The 25,984-nt window shown below is 43.7% G+C and overlaps 2 long non-coding RNA genes across 2 annotated transcripts; both read right to left on the reverse strand.

Moving 5' to 3' along the window:
• Positions 1 to 15,061: 15,061 nt before the first annotated feature.
• Positions 15,062 to 16,462, reverse strand: LOC143522403 (uncharacterized). Its single transcript, XR_013132978.1, has 4 exons — positions 15,801 to 16,462; positions 15,585 to 15,662; positions 15,430 to 15,501; positions 15,062 to 15,139 (listed from the first exon to the last, which is right to left on the reverse strand). It is a non-coding gene; the product is annotated as an uncharacterized LOC143522403 (long non-coding RNA).
• Positions 16,463 to 17,230: 768 nt separating this feature from the next.
• LOC143522404 (uncharacterized) lies at positions 17,231 to 22,196 on the reverse strand. Its single transcript, XR_013132979.1, has 3 exons — positions 22,097 to 22,196; positions 19,191 to 20,858; positions 17,231 to 18,383 (listed from the first exon to the last, which is right to left on the reverse strand). It is a non-coding gene; the product is annotated as an uncharacterized LOC143522404 (long non-coding RNA).
• Positions 22,197 to 25,984: the final 3,788 nt, after the last annotated feature.

Consider the following 25,984-nt stretch of genomic DNA (forward strand, 5'->3'; position numbering starts at 1 on the left):
GGGGTGTATGGGCAGGGTGTCTCCTCATGCCAAGAAGGGGTCCCCTCCCCCCTGGGTAAAGGGGGGCCAAAGGTCAGGGCAGGGCGCGTTATGTGTTGTGTGTCGTCTGTGTGCGTGTGTGTGTGATGTGTTGCAGGTCGCTCCTGGTGGTGGACTGCGGCACTCCCGGACCTAGTGGGGTCTCCAGGAGGAGACCCTCCCCTTCGAGCTTAGGGTGACCAGCGTGTCCCTGATGCGCATTGCCAGGGCCCTGGTCTCTGGCGCTCCTGGGTTGGGTGGAGGAGTCCACATTGAGATGAGGGGCCCCAGGAGGGGTTCACTCCCCAGGAGTCTGGGGTGACCCCTAGCGAAAAGGGCAGGGGTCAGCTCCGAGCGAAGAGGTAGGTTCGGGAGGTTGTCGGTGGAAGCCGTGACCGCACCCCAGTATGGCGGCCTTCACACATCCACACCTGTGACGTTTGTTGGGCCATGTGCTCCCGGTCCGCGCACAGCGGTGGGGCTTAAGCAGCCTAAGGCCGGTTAGGGCGTGAGGGCCCTGTGACCAACCGGGGCGTGGTTATCGTCTTGTTGACGGCCCAATCGGTCCAGGGTCCCGCCCAGGAGGCGAGCTAACGTGTGTGTGTGTGTTTTATGTTTTCAGCTCCAGGACTGCAGGAAACGGGTCCCTGTCTTGTCCCCGCCCTCCCGCCCCTTTGTTGTGTTTTGTGTGCTGCCGCTGTAAGCTGCACGTCCGGAGGGGAGGGTCTGTCACGTTGTGGGGGGGCCCCCTGCCGGTCACCCCCGTTTACAGCGGCAGATGTCCTGTTTTTGGTCACATGATGTTCGTCCCTCAGGTGGGCGGGACCCGTGATCCGTCTCACCTGAGGGTCGTTTGTTCGTCTATATATGTCTTGTCTTTGTACCAGTTGACTGCTGGTTATTATTTCCTTCATTCGGAACAATGCACCGGTTTTTGGTTTGCACACTTTCTATTAAACCATCCTATTTCCCTGAGACTTGGCGTGATCGCTTCCTTTTTAGTTGCTCACCCTGCCCGTCACAGAAACCACTTACACAAGGGATTAGAACATATAAATCATGAAAAATAAATTCCCGTATATCAAACACTCACTATATCATTCTTAACATGCATAATTGCACATGAACGTGTGATATGGTAGCTACATAATGGGAAATTCTGGCTCAGAAGATGAGATACATTTAACAAAATGTTCTGCAGGAGAAAATGGAGAGTTCTGTAAAAGAAGGCGAGGAAACGAGGCAGGACGCAAGCGAGAGTCGAGGTTTCAAGATAACCAAAACTGCAAAAAAATGAACGTAATGTTAACGTTTAACTAAAAGGAAAACAAAAGACGTTCAAGCAAAGCAACAAATCAAGAAAACAACTGAACCACATCGACAGAAACAGCGAAAACAAAATTCAAAAGTAGGCCTACTTACAAACTCGAGTAATAACCAGAGACAACAAGCAGAAACAAAGCAGCGCACACGTGAGAAGGGAAACCAGATAATGTTGAGGATGTAAGAAGAAGGGAAGTCAAATACACGTGTGTAAAAAAAATGCCACGTGGGCTGACGACAGACACTGCACACTTACGCTTGATAATTTTATGCATGTGTGAGACAGGTTGGTTGATTTTTCCCCCAAGAATTAGACATTATGGTGCCACAGATCATCCCATTTACCACCCAAAGCCAAAGAAATGTTTAATGTTTGTGTCAACTGCCACTGTGCAATACAAATTTGCATTCCAAGTATTGACTTCATTGTGAATCAGAAGGTACTAATGTCCAATAAACATCAAAAATGTATTGATTGTAGGAATTCAGACGTAGCCATATGGATGAAAACACTGCATAAATCTACTTATAGCTAGTAGCGATAGCTACGGTGAAGCTGCCAAGGTCACCAGAATCATCTCAATCAGTAGGTCATTGTCTCCCTCCAGGGTTGGGTTGAAAGAAGGTTGTTGCAATCAGTGGTGTAGTCCTAAAAAAATAAGTGGGGGGTCGTTTTTGGTGTGGCGGTGTAGCGATTCTAAATTGTTAAGCGTGAGGGATCGATCGCCAGGAGTTGGCGAACTACTAACGCATCATGTATAAACCTAGCGTTTGATGTAACAGTCTCAGCAAGAGCAACATCCAGTTAAAATAAGTGGGGGGGTCGCTGTTCCCCCGCTACACACTCCCACTACACCACTGGGGGGGATGCATCACCCCTGTTAAAATAAGTCGGCGACCCCCCTGGTTGCAATGGGTCAGGAGACTCCTGATCACAAATCTCCTCTTCAGACACCATGGCAGTGACGTTGAGTTTATGGCCAGTCCTCTGAGTTACTTCTCTGCCAAGAGGGGCAATGCATGTGTGAAAAAAATATACATACATGCCACTTAAATAATTCCTCCACAGCCAGTTGGGTGTATGGAACAGACTCTTGTCTGAACCAGAACCAGGTCTACAAACCTTCCTGACCCAGGTCTACAAACCTTCCTGACCCAGGCCTACAAACCTTCCTGACCCAGGTCTACAAACCTTCCTGACCCAGGCCTACAAACCTTCCTGACCCAGGCCTACAAACCTTCCTGACCCAGGTCTACAAACCTTCCTGACCCAGGTCTACAAACCTTTCTGACCCAGGCCTACAAACCTTCCTGACCCAGGTCTACAAACCTTCCTGACCCAGGCCTACAAACCTTCCTGACCCAGGTCTACAAACCTTTCTGACCCAGGTCTACAAACCTTCCTGACCCAGGCCTACAAACCTTCCTGACCCAGGTCTACAAACCTTCCTGACCCAGGTCTACAAACCTTTCTGACCCAGGCCTACAAACCTTCCTGACCCAGGTCTACAAACCTTCCTGACCCAGGCCTACAAACCTTCCTGACCCAGGTCTACAAACCTTCCTGACCCAGGTTTACAAACCTTCCTGACCCAGGTCTACAAACCTTCCTGACCCAGGTCTACAAACCTTCCTGACGCAGGTCTACAAAGTGAATAATCAGCTCGCCGACATCGATTCACATCAGACAGAGAATTCAAACCCAGAAATCCATATCTTGAAGTCAAATAAGGAGAGAATCTGACCTACATTATGATCCCTGGCATATCAGTGGCCTCATTTAACAATAATTCAGCAATCTGAAAGTTGAAGGGTTTAGGTTTGAGAGGACGCTTTTAAAGAACACTGTCCTACTAATCACACAGCAGCGCTCAAAGGAGATGGAAGGGAGTGAGTCACAGATCTAACCAAAAATTCCAAATACAAACACTGTCTATAGAGATAAAACAAACAGCTCCTTCAAAAACTCAACAAGGCCTGGATGTAGTGGGGCAGAACAGGCCGGAGCTGCCCCAGGTCGGGGTTCTTATATGACTGGAGACTCAACCACAAACTTTACACCTCACTCCACTCAGACGTGCAGATTCTGCTGCTCCGCCATGATTTAGCCACGCAGTATGCATCTTTGTGTAAGTTACAAATATGTTACATATTTATGTAACTTGCACAGATTCCAGCATACCACAGGTCTCATGACTGGGGTTAGTCAATCATCTGTGTCTTGGTTTGAGTCTACATGTGGCCTCATTTATATGTCAGTTTTGATTGGCTGTCACTTTGGGCACAGGTGAATTTAGCCCAGCAGCCAGCTGACACTGGACTGCTAATTATTACCATGGTAACTTTATGAACAAGCATTTACATACCATTAAAGGATGCAGTCAATTTTCATGAATTTATTTACTGCATTGCAATGTCTACTCTTTATCAGCAGAGGGAGAAATGTCCACATGTAATTGCACTTTGTGGTGCATAATTGACCACAGGGGTGATAATATCATCTTGTATCAGCTCTCTTTGTTCAGTAGTTCAAACAATGGAAGGAAATGAAAGGTTATGAAAGATGTTTTATTGTCATTGTACATTGTCACAAGTACAAGGCAACAAAAATACGTTCGTCTGGGGTCTCAGCGTAAAGCAGCACGATCCCAGAGCGGCTACAGCGTCGACATTTTAGTTTAAAAGTGAAAGCACTGAACATCTTGGTGGGGAGGTGAAAATCTAAATGATCAGATACACTAGACGCTACATTTTGCATTAGGAACCTAAAATAAACTTGAATGTGGTAATAGCAACATAAATCTTTAAAACTTGTAATGGTAGACCTGAAATGTTTCTAAACCTGATCTGAACCGTTCAATCACAAAACTTGGATTACTCTTTCCCGTACCCACACTCACTCCACTCTCTCTCTCTCTCTCTCTCTCTCTCTCTCTCTATCTATCTATCTCTTTCACCCTCCCTCTCTGTCTCACCCTGCCTCCCGCATCACTACACACATACAAACATTTTTAGTCCTTCATCAACTCTCACATGTCTTTATGTTGCTCTTGTCTCTGTCTCTTGGACCATGGCTGGGATCACCCCAACACTGCTGTAAAAAACTCAAAACAATTACAGGATCTGGATTTGTGATGCTCAGATGACCACAGCAGGAAACGAGGCGCTAATCATGTTCCTTCACTTGGGAAAAGTTTGTTTAACGTTTCTATGTGTATTTTCTGATATTACTACATTTTTTTATTTATTCAACTATGTACGCTTTATATTGTCATTCTAGATGCAAGTTATGTGATCTACTTCTTCCTGTATGTGGAAGACATGAGGAAGTGATCGGGCTTGGAGAGACTCATTACGAGATCAAGTTGTTGTCTGTTGTTGTTGAATTGTTGTCTGTGATTTTTCTGTGTGTGAAGATGAAGACCACCTGCCAGCTCAATCAGGAGAAACTGGAGAACAACTTCATTCCAGAAAGTTGGACATCCTCAACAACCTGAAGATCAAATGCTCCAATCAGGAGAACCAGTTTTGTGAGGCGAACCAATCATTAACTGAGGTAAACAGGTACACCTGCAGACACATGTGCCCAGATATGTGCCCACACAAATGTGTCCTGGCATGTACAACATACATCACTGTTGTTCACACGTTCACCAACCAGCTCAAACGACCACTGCAAAGTAGAGCAGAAAGTGTACCCAAGACATACAGCAAAAATGACTGTGATGTATATGTATGTATGAATGTGTGTTTATGTGCAACACAAAAGTGCAACATAGGATAAATGTACAGAATGTACTTGCCAGCAAGGGTAGAGAGCTGCGACAACATCCCCCCAGAGGCCAGAGGTAGGCAGAGAAAGGCCCGGGAATCCCACCCACCCACGGCCCCCCCAGGAGCTGTGGAGCCCCAGGGCCGCACTTCCCAGTGACCCCCGCATGCCCGCCCCCGCAGGCGGGAGAGGGAGACCCCGGACAGCGCCCCCACAGCCAAGGAGTGCAGGTCCAGGGGAACCAGAGGAAACAGAGCTGGACCAGCAAGGATCGGTAGCAGTTCCAGGACGCCCCCAGCCAAGCCCCACGCCAGCGACCCACCCCCGCCCCGGCAGGGAGCAGGAAACGGGTGAAGGAAGGCCTTCCCACCCCTCCACCCCCAGTGTTGTGTGTAGGTGTTGGTGTATATGCATGTGTGATAGTGTGTGATACTATGGTGCAGTTAAAACTGAGGGGACAGGTGCTAGGACAAACGTGGGCAAGGGCCTGGGCCACTGGACAATGCGTGTCCACACCGTCCCCTCAAAGGCCCTCAATGTCTAAGGTGCAGTAAAAACTGAGGGACAGACAGTGGTGAGGAGACAAGTGAACCATGGCAGCAGGCCCACCTCGTCAACCTCTGGGTAACATGCCTGCCCCCAGAATCCTAAATGTACAAGGACTGTGTGCGTATGTATGTGTGCGGGGTGGGTGGGTGGAAATGCGTAGGTCCAGAGGAAATGGTCCTCTGGAAGAGGAGAGCCTGCTTACTAGCTGGCTCATTAGGCACCGAGCTTCGCTGCCCCAACCCGAGGCAGGGAGCGGCCAACCTAAGGAGACTGAGGGGGTCATCCCACCCCGTCACCATATCCAATCCTGGCCCCCACCACCCTCACCGCCGAGAGTAGGCATCCTAAACACATACTCTCACACACGTATACCCCCACACACCATATATACATCTCCACAAACATTCCTCCCATATGTACACCCACACACATTCATACCATATATACATCTCCACACGCATATACACCTGCACACCTTGTGCCATGTGCACATCTCACCCATGCAGGCACCCACCACCATACCTATCGCACAATAATCATACAACAACAGACACCAACACGGTGAAGATATGTTCACATGTTCACTTGAGTGAAGGCACTTTGGGATGGTCAACACTATGTGCTTTGAGAACATGTGGCTAACGAGTCATTGACCAGCAGATGGTCCATGACCAGCAGCTGGTCCTGGCCTGGACAGAGCAGTCTGGTCCTGGACGGCTCAATGGCAAAATGAACGTAGCTAATCATCTGTAGGGCAGAGGCATTTGGGACAGGTGATTAAAACTGGCCACATCCACACCTCATTTTGTGCAGTCTTCTTAAACTGTTCTTCTCTCTCAGTAGGGTTGCCAATTGTCATGTTGAAGATGACGCCATCTTAAACACATAGAGCTTGGTGGGCATGAAGAGTCTGTGTAGTGTGACCACAAAGTGCTCGGGTAGCTCAACTGCTACTACTGTCCTTCACTGAACAACAGCTTCTGTCGGTAATGCAGCTGGACTGTGAAGAACTGCAGGGAGATGAAGCCCTGAGCCCCGAGGTTGGTTTTTTCTTTGCATATGCACACCAACTCAGGGTCAACTACAGGTGATGACTGATGAGCCCAGGAATTACAACCATCAGGCCCGTTGACAGTCTTGCTGGGACCCGGGACAAGAAAGTTTCATGTGCGGGGGTGTATGCACTTAATGGAAAATATGCAGATAGGTAAAAAACATATATATTTTAGCCATTGAGCTTATTTTGAGTACAGAATTTTATATTAATGAAAGATTTCAAGATTATTTAAAATTATAGACTTTAAATAAAAATAAATTGCTGGGCTCTTTGATGGGCCCCCCTGGCCCTGGGACCCGGGACAACAGACCCGGTTGTCTCCCCCTGTCGACGGGGCTGATAACCATGGTAATTAATCTGGTGCAGTGGTGAACGTAGTACACAAACCAGGGTTGCCAACTCTCACGCATTGAGCGTGAGACACATGCATACTTTACACGCTCTCACACAACACTTCAGATTTCTCACGCCGAATAAATACCTAGTTTATTTACTATTTATCTGATCCATATCTATGATTCAATGAGTTACTAGTTCACTCTGGCGCCAACCACTGGCAATCGATAGATCGCGATATAATACTTAACCCCCCTCCCCCCCCCCCAACTGGGTAACAAACCCTCACCCCCCTACCCCACCTTAAAGGTTTAAATCTCACTCCAGGTGATCTTGAAAAGTTGGCAACCCTGCACAAGTCATTTTAATTTAGTCCCCAGAGGAGCAGACAAATATTCTGATCACTGATGAGTTTTTATCTGACCTCAGATCAGACCCACTTTATTAATAAACATCTCTGACCTTTAAAGCAAAGAATGAAAGTTGTTCCATCATGGCTGATCTAAATTCAGTCCATCATGTGAGCTAACCTGACCGTCCTGACCATTAATGTCTGGATGTTTCAGTGTCCACATTCTGTCCACGTCTCTCTCCTAAAGGGAAAAGACACCGGAAATTACAATAAGGTTCATAAACATAATATTAGTTTGTAACGTTTAATAGTGTATGTACACTTCTGTATTTCCATGTAGTGCACTGTGTTTTATTGGTATTACAAGAAAATGGAAAAAAAGAAATAACAAATGTAAACAAACTGAAAGTGAACTAATGGTTCAAACACCCACAAATGGCAAGGAAACATATTGCCCTCTGTGTGTGTGCAAGAGAGAGAGATTGAGAATGTGTGTGTGTGTGTGTGTGTGTGTGTGTGTGTGTGTATAGACTTGTGTGTTTGTGTGTGTGTGTGTGTGTGTGTGTGTACACTACCTCTGTGTTTCCAATGGATGAATGCCTCTATCCTGAGTATGTAGAGTATTAAAACCGTCAAGATGCTGAGAACTGTGTGAACACACATAGAACAGTTAGACTGGATAGACGGTTTGTTGGTGTTTGAGTGCAGATAAAATAGAAAGTGGTTTGACCTATGATGTAGCGTACTGGGGAGAAACAGTGTGTAGTCTGAAGATCTGGTGGATCTTTAACTCCAGATGTAACGGTTACTGTAGGAGACACTTCTGAGGACATTCTTGATGTATATGATTGTGTCCCAGTTTCCCTCACTATACAAACAAATAACATATGAAACCAAAAACATCACAGACACAGTCACCTCTCTCCACCCTACACCAGGGGGGTATTCCAAGAAGCGGGTTTAACAAACTCTAAACTTAACCCTGAACTCGGAGTTGTCTTACCCTGATCTGACATACTCAGAGTTTTAGGTTCCAAAACGGCGGATCGGAGTTAAAGTAATCAGGGTCGCTCAACTCTGAGTAGGTTGACCCAGACAGAAGCGCGTTCACGCGTAACTATGAAAGGCATTCTTAATGGAACGATAAATAGGATTTATCATAGACTTAAACGCGAAAATCAGCCGAACATCGTATTTCACACCACTGTAGCTTGAAGTATTATTGACTGCATATGCAGAATATTTAGATATTATTAAACGTAAATGTAATACTGCGGTAGCTGCTAGAGAAAGGCAGTCAGCATGTCAAAAAATTGCCAACAGAGTTAATGCGTGAGCGAAAATGATATTTTTATATTTAGCAGAAGGGTGCGATTATATTATTATTTTCTCCACCTTTATAATACTGTATTGAGTTTTTAAATATTTTTTTATTGAACACTTACTAATTCCAGGTCTAATCTGAGTGGTGTGAAACACACATGGCATCAGATAAAAATGAAGTATAAGAATATTGTACAAAGTTGTATGGCTGTACATAACTATATCTTATTCTTAAAATATATTATAAAATATATTTATTTACAGGAAAAATGAAATAATGAAACATAACAGTGAATTTGACTGTAATGTATATTAAAAGGTTACAGGGTGGATGGTGGGGTGGGTGGTGGTGCATGATTTAATGTGGAAAGCAGTGATTGCAGATGGAGTCTCTGACAACTCCACCATCTCTGTTGTCACCCACATGCATGTAAGGTTCCTCGTCTGTGGGCATGTCAGAGATGGTAGGCTGTCGCTCTTCATGGTTGCAATGTTGTGTAATACCACATATGCCATTATTATGTGGCACGCCCTATCAGGGGTTACTCTGAGCCCCTTCAGGCACTGGAACCTGGCCTTGAGGATTCCTAGGGTCATTTAAATTCTTGCCCTGGTTTGACTGTGGTCCAGGTGCAGGATCTGAATAGGGAGTCATAAGGTAGGCCTATAGGAGAGGCAGGGATACCCTCTGTCTCCATGAAGGAGGCCGTCATGTCCTATAATCACACTAGGGTTTGCAATGATTTAACTATTACACTGCATGTGAATAACTAGCAAAACTACCGCAGGCCTACTCTGTTCAGATTTGTTGTACAGTGTGGAATCATACACGGATCCTGGCCATCTGGCTTCAACATTTGTGATGAGGTGGGAAGCATCACATATGATCTTGATGGGAAGAACGGTCAGTTACAATAGCTACGTTATTTTTGTTACCATTAAAGATAAGTACATTACTCATTAAGGATTATAAAGGTTAGTACCTGTACATTAATGCTATGGATGAATTTTCATGTTCTAATGGTGCTGGAATAGGTAGCATATGTAGGTTCCATCAATACAGCCAATCACTCTAGGAAATCCTTAAAAATGTAAATGGAATGAAGTTCGTTATATATTGCCTCTCCTTTGCTTAATTTCTTTATTGTCCGTGTGAATTAAAGACAAACCAATGATGCTGTGGAATTCCTCTTTGATGTCCATAACTGGCTTAAGCCCAGGAAACACCACAAAACCGGGCACTAGTCATTTTGATGCCGGACATAGTTTTCGGACAGACCGACATACAGTAGCTTTGCTGACATATTCCGCATCTCCTACACTATAAAGAAAACTTCCACTAGCAAAAAACGAAGACCGATATATAACAATCTGGAGAGAATTTAGGGCTGATCCGCGATGTGTAATATTTGAAATGTTATTATAATAATAAAGTTATTGATGTAAGTAATGGTTTGTGCTGAAAACGATAACGTTCATTAAAAAAATAATCCGAAAATGATAGTAGGCCTATGTCTATTCGGGGTTTTATAAGGCGTTCCCGATGAAGAACTCAGCGAATAAACTGAGTTTCAATATCCACATGATCTTCGAGGAAAGGACACGTCATGATGACGTGTTTGTAACTCTGGGTCAGGTCCAAGTTAACCTGCCAGCGAGCAGGTTAGCTTCAGAGCATAAGTTGCTATAGTAACTGACTCCGGTTCTCTCTAAGCTCGGTTTCTGGAACAGAAAACCTCGAGTTTCCGTGAACTCTGAGTTAACTTACCCGGGTTTTCTCGCTTAACCCACTTCTTGGAACACCCCCCAGGTCCTCAGGTAAAATATCACTCTTATACAGGTCAGTTGATAGACTTGCTGGGCCCAGGGGCATGAAGTCTTCACATGTACCAGCCTTTACTACCTCTTCAATTATTCAATCAAGCAATCACATAATCATTTAAATTAATGTCTTATTGAACAAGACAAAATACTGTAATAAAACTGTAGCAAACCCACAATTTTACAGATATTCTCAATTCAGTGGTCAATTGTGTGTGTCTGCGGTGGTTTTTCCGTCTGTGTGCTGTTCTGGTCTGTGTGGGTCAGGGATTAAGAGTTCGGTCTCTTCACTACAAACGGATCGGGTGTCCAACTTTACGGAGCTACAACGTTGTTGTTGTTTACCGTTGAACCTTTGATCTCAGTCATCTTCACACTCTTCACAATCTTTTCACGACTACACATGCTTGTCATGTATATTTCAGCGGTTTACCTGAAACACTCAAAGTGAAGTCTCTGTAATATCTGTGTTCACTCTCACACCTGTATTCTCCCTCATCCTCTTCTCTCAGGTCAGTTATGAGCAGAGAGAGATTTCCAGGAGAGAGTTCATTAAACCACTGAACTCTGTCTCTGTAGCGCTCATCACTGAACACATCAGTCCAGTGTCCACTACTCCGAGTCCACCAGATGAAACTCTGAGGTCGTGTCTGCAGGTCAGTGCAGGAGCAGGACAGCAGGACTGAGCCTCCTGTGTGACCTTTGACCTTTATGGTCGTATTGTCAGAGAGCATGCAGCCTGCAGAAAGACAGAAAACTCCCACATTATTATCACTCAGAGGGAAAATATTACAATGCTACTGGCTATAAGCCTCCAAATGCAGGTCATAAACAATCCAATAATTCATCTCTGTTACATGTTTAGTTGAACAGATTCAGTAGTTGTAGTCTAATACTGTTCTTAATAAGGACATTTCTAAACACACTTAGTCTAAACTAGACAGACACCACGTCACTAATGTGAACAACACTGAACTCAGAACTGAGTCTCAGTTTGTCTCTAAGAGAACAGATGAAATAACTGATCCCACCTGCAGTGATGTGGAGCACAACCAGCAGAAGACACAACCTCTCCATCCCTGTGTGTGTTGAGATGATACAGTTCCTCAGAATCACACCACTTAACCCCCCCATACACACTCTCTCTCTCTCTCTCTCTCTCACGCACATAACCCAGCTAGCCAATTAAATGTACATGAACTGCTATGATATTCGAACAGTTTAGTTTGACTCTCATAACATTTGTAAATTTACATTTATTGACCAATGACCATTTATTCGTTCATAACAACCCTTTACAAGAAACACTGTAAATGTACATTTATCAATGAACTCTTGCTGTCCGTTTGCTTGACTCTGCTCTGCTGTAGTAGTTTTGCGGTGGTGGTTGGTGGTTTTAATTCTTAATGCTGCTTCACTTAAATTAGTTCTGCATGGTGAGATGTTTGCGTTTGGAACATCTGTGGTGAGTGTTCATTCACACATATAGTGGAAGTGTTATCGTGCCGTCAGACAGGATCATGTATCAGACTTTTAATGTACAGCCCAGTTCTCTGAGTGTTGTTACTCAACATAGTTTTTCACGACAAGAACATTGTTATAGTTACAGTAAAACTAAAAAGTACGAAAAGTACACAAGACAACTTGGAGCGAGCAGCAATAGAATCCACTTCATGTTTGAGAACATGCAGATCAAAACTAGATCTGCTAAAATAACCACGGACGTAATTTGGGGGGGGGGACTTTTTCAAAAGTCCGCCCCAGTTTTTACGGTTAAAACCAAATATTTAAATAGCGACGATCCATGTCCCCCCCACTTATTATTACAAAATTACGTCTATGAAAATAACCCCTGAAGACGTGTTTCAGCAGTGAAGATAAAGAGACACCACAGAGATGTCTGAAATTCACACTTACTCACACGTTAGAGTGGAGAATATTCACGAACTTGTTTGAATGTTAAAATAATGAAAATTCTGTGTGTAGAGAACTGAATGAGTGTATTGCGATTAACAAAACTGACTGAAAAAAAAACGAAATGTTGCATTTAAAATGTAAACATTATAATACTGCTGTTTTACAGGATAAAACCCTGTCAATAGGGTTATAGTTTTATGGCTCCGCCTGGTGGTGACATTTAGGCGTTGATGCATCGCCACATCCTCATAAAATACAAACTTATACCTTAAATAAAGCCATTGGTAGTGCTATTCACACACACTAGTCAGAGGGCGGAATAAATGTTTTAAAGTTCACACTAATCCCTCAGTACACCACAGTGAAGAAGCGGTTAAGGACTTTCAGAAGTGGATTTAACGATGAACCTGCACATAAATGCACATGTATGTTCTAGGACAGAGGTTATTAAGCATCTTATTGCAGTATAAATTTCCATATTAAAAAAATACCTATATTTAAAAACGAATTCTTCGGCCCGTACACTAGACTCCGCCATGTCGCCTGTTTATTGTTCATAGAGTAATGAATCCTGGGATATGGTGGGACGTGAAGGATACTCAGACGCGTATATATATATATATATATATATATATATATATATATATATATATATATATATATATATATGATGTACAAATGATGCAATACGTGCAATAAAGGAAAAAAAAACATTAAAGTGCCGTTCCAGAATAACAAGTGAGAAGTATTTTAAACTTTGATTTAAAAAAATGTCTAAAGTCATGGCTCTTCTAATGTTTTTATTCAGTTACTTTTGTGTAAGAGCGGCATATACTTCTGTTTAAGAGCTTCTCCGTGCAGTTTCTGCCTTCATTTGGCAGATCTGTTAAGATGATTGGCTGCAGTAAAAAATGATTGACACAAGCTCCGCCCTTTACCCACGTTATTCATGTTACCTTTGTTAGTTTAGGACATTAAAACAAATCCGTAAGGTGTCAACCTAATATGAAGGTGAAATACAAATGTGAAATAACCTGTCCCTGCACTCAGTTAGGCGCCCTCTACTGGGCCATGCATGCCAGTGTCAGCTGTGCTCTTCAAGTCTGGTGTAAGTACAGGTAGATTGATCTAAATGATGTATAAATTATTGCAGGCACTGGGTATCAACAGTGAAGACGATGTGAATAAAATGGCAGATTTCTTAATGAAATATAAATACCAGCATAAGGACCAGGCAGAGGTGAGAGAAACCTCCTAGTTCATCTGGTTCTGTAGCCGTTTGGCATCGTTAGCTGGTCTCTACACCACCACTGCTGTTTCCTAGCAGGACGGTTTGGTGAGGAACCATGGTGAGTCAGTAGAGGAGAAGGAGACCGATCTTATCCACCCAAACGATGTGAAGATGAAGAACACCTGCCAGCTCAATTGGGAGAAACTGGAGAACAACTTCATCCAGAATGTTGGACATCCTCAACAACCTGAAGATCAAACGCTCCAATCAGGAGAACCAATTTTGCGAGGCGAACCAATCATTAACTGAGGTAAACAGGCACACCTGCAGACACATGTGCCCAGATATGTGCCCACACAAATGTGTCCTGGGATGTACAACACACATCACTGTTGTTCACATGTTCACTTGAGTGAAGGCACTTTGGGATGGTCAACACACTATGTGCTTTGAGAACATGTGGCTAACTAGTCATTGACCAGCAGATAGTCCTGGCCTGGACAGCTCAGTCTGGTCCTGGACGGCTCAATGGCAGAATGAACGTAGCTAATCATCTGCAGGGCAGAGGCATTTGGGACAGGTGATTAAAACTGGCCACATCCACACCTCATTTTGTGCAGTCTTCTTAAACTGTTCTTCTCTCTCAGTAGGGTTGCCAATTGTCATGTTGAAGATGACGTCATCTTAAACACATAGAGCTTGGTGGGCATGAAGAGTCTGTGTAGTGTGACCACAAAGTGCTCGGGTAGCTCAACTGCTACTACTGTCCATCATTGAACAACAGCTTCTGTCGGTAATACAGCTGGACTGTGAAGAACTGCAGCGAGATGAAGCCCTGAGGCCCGAGGTTGGTTTTTTCTTTGCATATGCACACCAACTCAGGGTCAAATACAGGTGATGACTGATGAGCCCAGAAATTACAACCGTGGTAATTAATACACAAACCAGGGTTGCCAACTCTCACACACGCATTTGACCGTCTTCACACACACACTCACGCCACACTTCCGATTTCTCACGCCGAAAAAAAATCTAGTTTATTTACCTCTGATCCACATCTATGATTCAATGAGTTACTAGTTCACTCTGGCGCCAACCACTGGCGATTGATAGATCGCGATATAATACTTAATTTGTGTCCATTTTACACCCCACCCCCCCAAGGGTTCAAATCTCACTCCAAGTGATCTTGAAAGGTTGGCAACCCTGCACAAGCCATTTTCATTTAGACTCCAGAGGAGCAGACAAAGATTCTGATCACTGATGAGTTTTTATCTGACCTCAGATCAGACCCACTTTATTAATAAACATTTTTAACTTTTAAGACAAAGAATGAAAATTGTTCCATCATGGCTGATCTAAATTCAGTCCATCATGTGAGCTAACCTGACCATTAATGTCTGGATGTTTCAGTGTCCACATTCTGTCCACGTCTCTCTCCTAAAGGGAAAAGACACCAGAAATTACAATAAGGTTCATATACATGATATTAGTATGTAACGTTTAATAGTGTATGTACACTTCTGCATTTCCATGTATTGCACTGTGTCTTATTGGTATTACAAGAAAATGGAAAAAAAAGAAATAACAAATGTAAACAAACTGAAAGTGAACTAACGGTTCAAACACCCACAAAATGGCATGGAAACCTATTGCCCTCTGTGTGTGTGTGTGCGAGAAAGAGATTGAGAATGTGTGTGTGTGTGTGTGTGTGTGTGTGTGTACACTACCTCTGTGTTTCCAATGGATGAATGCCTCTATCCCGAGTATGCAGAGTACTAAAATCATCAAGATGCTGAGAACTGTGTGAACACACATAGAACAGTTAGACTGGATAGAGGGTCTGTTGGTATTTGAGTGCAGATTAAATAGAAAGTGGTTTGACCTATGATGTTGCGTACTGGGGAAAAACAGAGTATAGTCTGAAGATCTGGTGATTCTTTAACTACAGATGTGACGGTTCCTGTAGAAGCGAAAACACACACATACACACACAAGCAAACACACACATACACACACAAACACATAAAATAGACATGATAGAATGGCTTTCTTTGAATGAAGATTAAATAGAAGGTGGTTTGACCTAGAGGGAGATCACCTGTAGTCTGAAGATCTGATCCTTCTTTAACTCCAGATGTGACGGTTACTGTAGGAGACACTTCTGGAGACGTTCTTGATGTCCATGAATGTGTCCCAGTTTCCCTCACTATACAAACAAATAACTTATGAAACCAAAAACATCACAGACACAGTCACATCGGGTCTCCAACTTTACGGAGCTACAATGTTGTTGTTGGTTATTTTCCATCATCTCTGGGCTCACAGAGTCAAACCCTGCAGTCTTAAAAAATGCAGGGTTGCCAACTCTCATGCAATGAGCATGAGACGCACGCATTTGACTTCACACGCCATTCCTCCGATTTCTCATGCTGAAAAAAATCTAGTATCAGAAAGGTTAAAACTCCCGCGGCTACAGTCAGTGCGGATCAAACCATTTGCAGGGGTGTTTGCAATTAAAGGAAAATATGAAGATAGGTTACGGGCTTGTTCTTATATAGTAAAATATTCAGTGGTATATTTTACTAAACGACAAAGCAAATAATGATCAGTTTTCATTTTGCTGACAAAAATGTGACATGAAAATTTATTATAAACAGTAAACACAGGTGAACCTTTGATCTCTCAGTCATCTTCACACTCACGCTGCAAAGGATCTTTTTACGACTACACATGTTGACATGTATATTTCAGTGGTTTACCTGAAACATGCAGAGTGAAGAGTCTACGTCTGAAATGTCCGTGTTTATTCCAGGACTCACAGACGTAGCTTCCCTCATCTTCTTCTCTCAGGTCAGTTATGAGCAGAGAGAGATTTCTAGGAGAGAGTTTATTAAACCGCTGAACTCTGTCTCTGTAGCGCTCAACTCTGAACACTTCAGTCCAGGTTCCTCTACTGTGAGTCATCCAGGTGAATCTCTGAGGTCGTGTCTGCAGGTCAGTGCAGGAGCAGGACAGCAGGACTGAGCCTCCTGTGTGACCTTTGACCTCCATGGTCTTATCGTCAGAGAGTATGCAGCCTGCAGAAAGACAGAAAGCTCTCACATTATTATCACTCAGAGGGAAAATATTACAATGCTACTGGTTATAAGCCTCCAAATGCAGGTTATAAACAATCCAATAATTCATCTCTGTTACATGTTTAGTTGAACAGATTCAGTAGTTGTAGTCTAATATTGTTCTTAATAAGGACATTTACACACACTTAGTCTAAACTAGACAGACACCACGTTGCTAATGTGAAAAACACTGAACTCAGAACTGAGTCTCAGATTTGTCTCTAAGAGAACAGATGAAATAACTGATCTCACCTGCAGTGATGTGGAGCACAACCAGCAGAAGACACAACCTCTCCATCCCTGTGTGTGTTCTGAGATGATACAGTTCCTCAGACAGAATCACACCACTTTACCCCCCCCCCCCCCACACACACACACACACACACAACACACACACACACACACACACACACACACACTCTCTCTCTCTCGCTCGCTCACACACATAACCCAGCTAGCCAATTAAATGTACATGAACTGTACATTTGGCTCTCAGAACATGTCAATTTACATTTAATGACCAATGACCATTTATTCGTTCATAACAACCCTTTACAAGAAACATTGTAAATGTACATTTAATAACGAACTCTTGCTGTCCGCTTGCGTGACTCTGCTCTGCTGTAGCAGTTTTGCGGTGGTGGTTGGTGGGGTTTAATTCTTTAATTCTTAATGCTGCTTCACTTAAATTAGTTCTGCAGGGTGAGATGTCTGTGTTTGGCACATCTGTGGTCAGTGTTCATTCATATAGTGGAAGTGTTATCACGCTGCCAGACAGGATCATGTATCAGACTTTTCAGTTCTCTGAGTTCTCTGAGTGTTGTTACTCAACATAGTTTTTCACGACAAAAACATTTTTATAGTTACAGTAAAACTAAAAAGTACAAAAAGTACACGACAACTTGGAGCGAGCAGCACAATAGAATCCGCTTCATGTTTTCGAGAACATGCAGATCAAAACTAGATCTGCTAAAATAACCACTGAAGACGTGTATCAGCAGTGAAGATAAAGAGACACCACAGAGATGTGATGGAAATTTTATGATTTCCCTTTATGCCAGGCTTTCTTAATATGTATTAAACACATTAGATGTATATGTTAGAGCTCTTTTGCATATATGTGTGTTAATCATGGCACTGAAGCCATCCTCGTGGCTTCAGTAGGCCACAGATGTGTATTGTCTTCTCTCTGGACGGCCTCGGCTCAGTCCTAATCTGATGTTCCTCGGATGTTCCTAAACTGACCTCGCTGGATGTGCCGGCCGGTCCCTCCTAATCTCAACTTGGAAGTGGCCACGGCGACAGTCAGTCCATCATGCCATCACGAGGAAGCTGAGCGTGGAGGGGTCACTGTGCTCCATCACAGGATGAGCAAGAGCACAGGGTTCATGGTGGGTGATCGTTGACCTTTCTTGACAGCTGTTGTGCTTGGAGTGCGTGCACACCCGATCTGCACTCCTCCCACTCACCTGAGGCACCCCGAACACCCTCCTTTCACCCCGGCTTCAGGTTGTGCTGCAGACCTTCTCATGGCTTAGGCAAGGTATCTTACACCGACCTGTGAACTAGTGATAAGACAGAAGACAGGTTTGCACAATTACTTAGCATGCAATTGGCGGCCTGCCAATTTTTTTGCAGTAATACCCCCTCCCTGTGTACTGCGGTAATACCCCCTCCCTGTGTACAGCAGTAATACCCCCTCCCTGTGTACTGCGGTAATACCCCCTCCCTGTGTACTGCAGTAATACCCCCTCCCTGTGTACTGCAGTAATACCCCCTCTGTACTGCAGTAATACCCCCTCCCTGTGTACTGCAGTAATACCCCCTCCCTCTGTACTGCAGTAATACCCCCTCCCTGTGTACTGCAGTAATACCCCCTCCCTGTGTACTGCAGTAATACCCCCTCCCTGTGTACTGCAGTAATACCCCCTCCCTGTGTACTGCAGTAATACCCCCTCCCTGTGTACTGCAGTAATACCCCCTCCCTGTGTACTGCAGTAATACCCCCTCCCTGTGTACTGCAGTAATACCCCCTCCCTGTGTACTGCTCCCGCCCGCTCTGACAGCTCAGAGGCGTCTGCTGTTGACAGAAACTCGCTTATCTCTGCTATGGGAAAACATCAGCGTTATCAGCACACAGAGTGCATATGGTGTTCAAATGTGTTGATATATCTCTTCACATGGCAAATCACTTGGCAAAACATTTATTTTGCAAAAACTCAGTAGCAGGTTTTATCACTTTATCTATGTGGCATCTATGTGCATAGGCAAAGCATTTCTTCATTGCAAAGCATTTTATCATTATCAACAGTATCAGCATGTGTTAGCGAAAGCATTTCTTCATTGCAAAGCACGGGAACAGTTTGTCTTACCTGACCCTTCCGGATCGTCACCAGTCGACGCACCTTGACTTTGCCAAACTTGCTTCTCACGTTTGTCCTTCTTCTGCCACTTCCAGTCTTTTCTTCCGTTACCTTTTCCACCGCCCGTCATCATTTGAACCATGGCTAGGTATGTTTGATGCCTTTATTTTTCTTGCTTCTGTGTCCTCTGGTTACTCACCCTCTTCAGCTGGATTTCAACACATGTCCACTTTGTGTTGGTCAGCCGTCTGTTTTCAGCTGGCCAGTCCATCCGGATCTTTGCCACATCTATTCTCAGCTTCAGGCAAAGAAGACGTCGCAACTCATGTGATGTCGGTCTGGACTCACAGCAAAACAATTCCAGTTCATCCGCAAACCTGCAACCCCCCCACGTCCTCGGGGTGTCCGAATTGCTTTAAAACTTCCTTTGAGTCCGTTAAAGTCCATGTTCTCATAACCAGCATAGGCTCATCCTGCCCCGCCACCCCCACCATTGGGCACGTCACCTGATCTTTGGTTGTTGCCGGAACCTCTGGAGGTGGGGGCAGGAACGACTCGCTGTCACAGACCATTAGCTGGGCATCTTCTCGGCTTGGCCCGTCTGTCACATCCTGCACATCATGTGATCTCGTGTGCGACGTCACTGGGCTGACCGGGCGCTTCGGAGGAGAAAGAAGAGGAGGAGGAAGAGGAGGTTTCACTGGTCTTGGGGTTGCGTCGTTGCAGGGAGGAGGTGGGGCTGTCGGGACAGGCTGGGGTCGCCTGGGACGTCCGTACAGGTCTGGATCTGCAACACACTTGACACACTTGAGATTTAGAAACTCCGTGTTGAATCTCATATTTGGTCTTTAATTTTAACTTATATTCCCGCCTTTTTGCATCCCTCTCCCACATGTCAAATGCTTCCCAGTTGACTTTTAACCCATTAAATTGTTCTCTTATCAAATTTCGTTTCAATGCTGCCACCCGATCCATGTTAAAACTCCCTTCCCCTGGAAAATCACACTTTGAAACCCATACTTGAAATTGACTCTTATGCTGTGCCTTACCGGCTTCACCGTCAGTATGACGACCATGACACCCACCCATCTTACTACTGCTTCTGAGTAGAGAGATAACTACTCACTCACGCTCTCTAGAACAACAAACACTCACACAGAGCGCGACCTTCACTCTCACTGGTTTTCTGTGAGCTGTGTGCTTGTCAGCCCACAGTTATGCGCGGCCACCTGGTGCTCGACTCCCAGCCGAGGGTGAAACTCCCAATCACTCAGTTACCCTGCCTGGTAACCACCAATGGTGCCACCTCTATACCCCCCATGGAGTTCGACCGCCAAACCTCTCGACTCTTGTCGAGTTAGATCCCCTGATCCTGACAGTTCCCTACGAACTGCGTCTGGCGTCGCCTGTGTATACCCACAGGAGAGAAGTCACAGCCTCTGCAATAAGTTTATCTAAACACTTTATTTGTACTCAACAGGGTTCAATTGTTCGTTTCCGGGAAAACTCAGGCGCTGAGGAGGCAGTCACCTGCGAGTCCCGCTCAACGTAATTTGTCATTGGCTGGATGAAGTAAGGCCTTCAGGAACTAAGCGCTTAGATCTCCCCCTCAGGTGTGCCGTCCTCAGTCGCGGAGTCCCATCTGGGGTGCCAAAATGTGGTTGAAATTCTGAAACCCTTAAATGGTAAGCACAATAAAAGTCAGAAGCAGTTGGGTAAGATAATAGAGTAAAATAAATGTATTAAGCAAGTATGGATTAATTAAGCAAGTATGGATTAGTTCCATAGACCCCTGTTACAAACGCACAAGGCACTTGCAAAAAGAGCTAATTCCCTCTCCAAACTCTCATCTTTTATACTTTAATCATAAGGACACACGGTGTCCACGAGTTGAACATGAGGTGATTAATTATGATTGGGTAAACATGACATAATTAACACATGATTTGACCGATGTATATTGGCCCCTCCCCTCACATGCCCCCTCCACACTCAGCTTCCTCATGATGTCATGATGGACTGAGTGCCGACGTGGCCACTTCCATGTTGAGACTAGGAGACCAGCTGGTGTCTCCAGTATGGATAAGAGCGAGGTCACTCTAGGAACATCACACACCCAGAGTGGGCCCATGACGTGGCAGAGGAAAGACAGTATTCCTCTAAGGCCTACTGAACCACACCAGACACCGACATGTCCTACTTACATGTTTAACACATATATAGGTAAAAAGCTCTAGCTCATACATCTATCATGTGACTAATATGATTATCATATACAATACAGCATGGAAAGAAAGGAAATATTGAAATTTCCACCACAACGTATTAAGGAGACAGTCTTCATACACAATGACATATTTGTGTTCTGTAGTCTGAATTCACCAAAATTCCTCCACAGACCTCAAGTGACGCTAACGCACCAAAGTCAAAGATTTTACACTAAAATACTCAACTTCCTCATTCTCAGAACATTAATTAACCACTCTTGACAGTGGTTTTCTCAACATCAAATTACACTAACAAATAACATCATATTGTGACGATCGAAGGAGGAGGCACGACGACCGAAGCAACAGTGAAACATATAACGTTTAAGGAAGACTCTGGTGAAGTCCAGCGCGATAGCGCAAACACAAAAAACAGTCAACTCACGCAGGCACGAACTTTAAGACAAAGACGAGCACGAGACATTGCGCGAACGCACAATAAATAAGTGCTTGAACACATTCCCCAGTGATCACGAGACAAGGCACAGGTGAGACTACGAACACGCACACAAACAACCCACAGCCACGGAACTACAAACATGGACATAACTGCACGCAGACGACATAACACGCCCACAAGGAGGGGTGCGGAGCTCTCACCGTGACACATATACATCATATAGCACGTTCAAACTTGTGGGAACCTACATTGGGAAGAGACATGGTGGTGCCTGCTGGGCCTATTTCTGCTGGGCCTTTCGGTGACGTTTGGCGCAAGGCGCCGGACGAGGCACAGATCCAGCGTTTCTTGGCCAACGTTATTTTATTTACACACGAAATAGCGCAGTAGCGCACATACAACACATACAACATTAATAAAATCAAATCAAATAAAATATATTTGTATATCGCTTTTCACAACACATGTTGTCACAAAGCTTTACAAGATTTACAAGTTTTAACATTAAGTGTGGTGAGACTCAGACGCAGACGACCAGACGTAGACAACGTAAACACACGCCCAAACTGGAGGGATCGGGGGGGGCCGTGACACTCAAGTTACACACAGATATAAAAATATATGTTTGCTTGTTGCTGTTATAACATAAATCCTTTTCATTTTTTAGGTTATGAAACCCACATTACTCCATCAATCAACGATCAAACTATCCAAGTGAATAAAGAAAAATAACATCAAACATCAAAGATATCACATTTACTTTGCTCAAAACTTGAAATATCAAATAACTGTGGTTGTGGCTTTCGCGAACACATTCTGTTGCGATTGTTTGCCTTTTAATTCTTTAGAAATTTGTTGTTTTTCTTGATGCCTAATTTTGGCATACTTAGCTCCGTTTTTGGGCTCAAAATGCAGATGTAGATTGTACTTTTTGACAACCGCCACCGCTTCATAACACAAAAGACATACCGGTTTTTATCCTTGAAGCACAAACATTCTCTTTCTCATCTTTCTTGAAACACACTTCTATCTGCATCTATGTTTCTCTTCCTGGACATTTTGGGATCATTATTTGTATTTATCAATTACACTTATTGGGAAAATCACATTGATGCAGAAACTGCAGTGTTAAGATGCCGTCACTTCACGTGTAACAATTTTGGTCACTGCACGTATTTGAATTTTTTTTTGGTTTTTTAAGCTCATGCGGGCCACATAAAATGATGCAGCGGGCCACATTTGGCTCGCGGGCCTTGAGTTTGACACATGTGCTCTACATCCTGCTCATCTCCTCCCACTGGAACATCTCGAGTTTTCATGTGCTGTTGGAGCGTGCTGGTCCAGATCCACGTGTGATCTTCTCCTCTCTAATAGGAGTCTTTCAGGTCTGGTGATGACGCAGCACTTTTTAAAACAGAAGAAACATTTCACGTTTTCATTTGTTCTAAATGAAGCAGCTACTGTACAAGTGCATTAAATAATACAGCAACACGGCACCAGGAGAACCAGGAGAAACCAGCTGTTACTGCACAAGTCATGTTCATTTAGTTCCCAGAGGAGCAGACAAAGATTCTGATCACTCATGAGTTTTTATCTGACCTCAGATCAGACCCACTTTATTAATAACCATCTTTGACCTTTAAGACAAAGAATGAAAATTGTTCCATCATGGCTGAACTAAATTCAGTCCATCATGTGAGCTAACCTGACCGTCATGACCATTAACATCTGGATGTTTCAGTGTCCACATTCTGTCCACGTCTCTCTCCTAAAGGCACAAGACACCAGAAATTACAATAAGGTTCATATACATGATATTAATTAGTATGTAACGTTTAATAGTGTATGTACACTTCTGTATTTCCATGTAGTGCACTGTGTCTTATTGGTATTACAAGAAAATGGAAAAAAACAAATGTAAACAAACTGAAAGTGAACTAACGGTTCAAACACCCACAAATGGCATGGAAACATATTGCCCTCTGTGTGTGTGTGTGTGTGTGTGTGTGTGTGTGTGTGTGTGTGTGTGTGTGTGTGTGTGTGTGTGTGTACACTACCTCTGTGTTTCCAATGGATGAATGCCTCTATCCCGAGTATGCAGAGTACTAAAACCATCAAGATGCTGAGAACTGTGTGAACACACATAGAACAGTTAGACTGGATAGAGGGTATGTTGCTATTTGAGTGCAGATTAAATAGAAAGTGGTTTGACCTATGATGTAGCGTACTGGGGAGAAACAGAGATCTGATGGTTCTTTAACTCCAGTTGTGATGGTTACTGTAGGAGACACTTCTGGAGACGTTCTTGATGTCCATGAATGTGTCCCAGTTTCCCTCACTATACAAACAAAAACATATGAAACCAAAAACATCACAGTCACCTCTCTCCACACTTCACACACAAACAAACAAACAAACATACACACATATACAAACACACAAACATGCACATACACAAATGCAGACACACACACACACACACATACACACATAATATACACATGATAGAATGCCTTGAATGAAGATTAAATAGAAGGTGGTTTGACCTAGAGGGAGATCACCTGTAGTCTGAAGATCTGATGCATCTTTAACTCCAGATGTGACGGTTACTGTATGAGACACTTCTGGAGACGTTCTTGATGTCCATGAATGTGTCCCAGTTTCCCTCACTATACAAACAAATAACATGTGAAACCAAAAACATCACAGACACAGTCACCTCTCTCCACCCTAGACCAGTTCCTCAGGTAAAATATCACTCTTATACAGGTCAGTTGATAGACTTGCTGGGCCCAGAGGCATGAAGTCTTAACATGTACCAGCCTTTACTACCTCTTCAATTATTCAATCAAGCAATCACATAATCATTTAAATTAATGTCTTATTGAACAACACAAAATACTGTAATAAAAATTGTAGCAAACCCACAAATTTACAGATATTCTCAATTCAGTGGTCAGTTCTGTGTGTCTGCGGTGTTCTGGTCTGTGTGGGTCAGGGATTAAGAGTTCGGTCTCTTCACTACAAACGGATCGGGTCTCCAACTTTACGGAGCTACAACGTTGTTGTTGTTTATTTACCGTCATCTCTGGACTCACAGAGTCAAACCCTGCGCTCTTTTAAAAACCTCTTCATATAATCTCCTTCACCTCTGTGATCTTTCTGTGATTTTTGACTTTTATGCTCCAAAATTATCAATTTTTATGCATCATCTCTCTAGATCAGATGTGTGTAGTATCAGAAATGTTAAAACTCCCGCTGCTGTGCGCCGACCAGCAACAGTCAGTGCGAATCAAACCATTTGTCTGTGGGACGCGGGGGTGTTTGCAGTTAAAGGAAACTATGAAGATAGGTAAAAAAAATGTTTTGAGCTGATTTTCAGATTAATGAAACAATCCAATACTAGATTTAGAATAATTGAATTAAAATATAAAATAAATGTATAGGGCTAATTTTTGGGGCCCTCTGACCCTTACGCACGGGATAACGGCCCCCCAAGTTGGCGTGCTCGGTAATATATAGTAAAATATTCAGTGGTATATTTTACAAAACGACAAAGCTAATTGTGTTCAGTTTTCATTTTGATGACAATAAACTATTATAATAAACAGTAAACATAGGTGAGCCTTTGATCTGTCAGTCATCTTCACACACTCACACTTCAAATGATCTTTTCACGACTACACATGTTGTCATGTATATTTCAGTGGTTTACCTGAAACACGCAGAGTGAAGTATTTGATATATCCGTGTTCACTCCCAGTATAACACCTGTATTCTCCCTCATCCTCTGTTCTCAGGTCAGTTATGAGCAGAGACAGATTTCCAGGAGAGAGTTCATTAAACCACTGAACTCTGTCTCTGTAGTGCTCATCACTGAACACTTCAGTCCAGTGTCCACTACTCTGAGTCCACCAGGTGAAACTCTGAGGTTGTGTCTGCAGGTCAGTGCAGGAGCCGGACAGCAGGATTGAGCCTCCTGTGTGACCTTTGACCTCCATGGTCGTATCATCAGAGAGCATGCAGCCTGCAGAAAGACAGAAAGCTCCCACATTAATTTCACTCAGAGGGAAAATATTACAATGCTACTGGCTATAAGCCTCCAAATGCAGGTTATAAACAATCCAATAATTCAT

This window comes from Brachyhypopomus gauderio, chromosome 9 (assembly GCF_052324685.1).
Source record: "Brachyhypopomus gauderio isolate BG-103 chromosome 9, BGAUD_0.2, whole genome shotgun sequence".
NCBI lineage: Eukaryota > Metazoa > Chordata > Actinopteri > Gymnotiformes > Hypopomidae > Brachyhypopomus > Brachyhypopomus gauderio.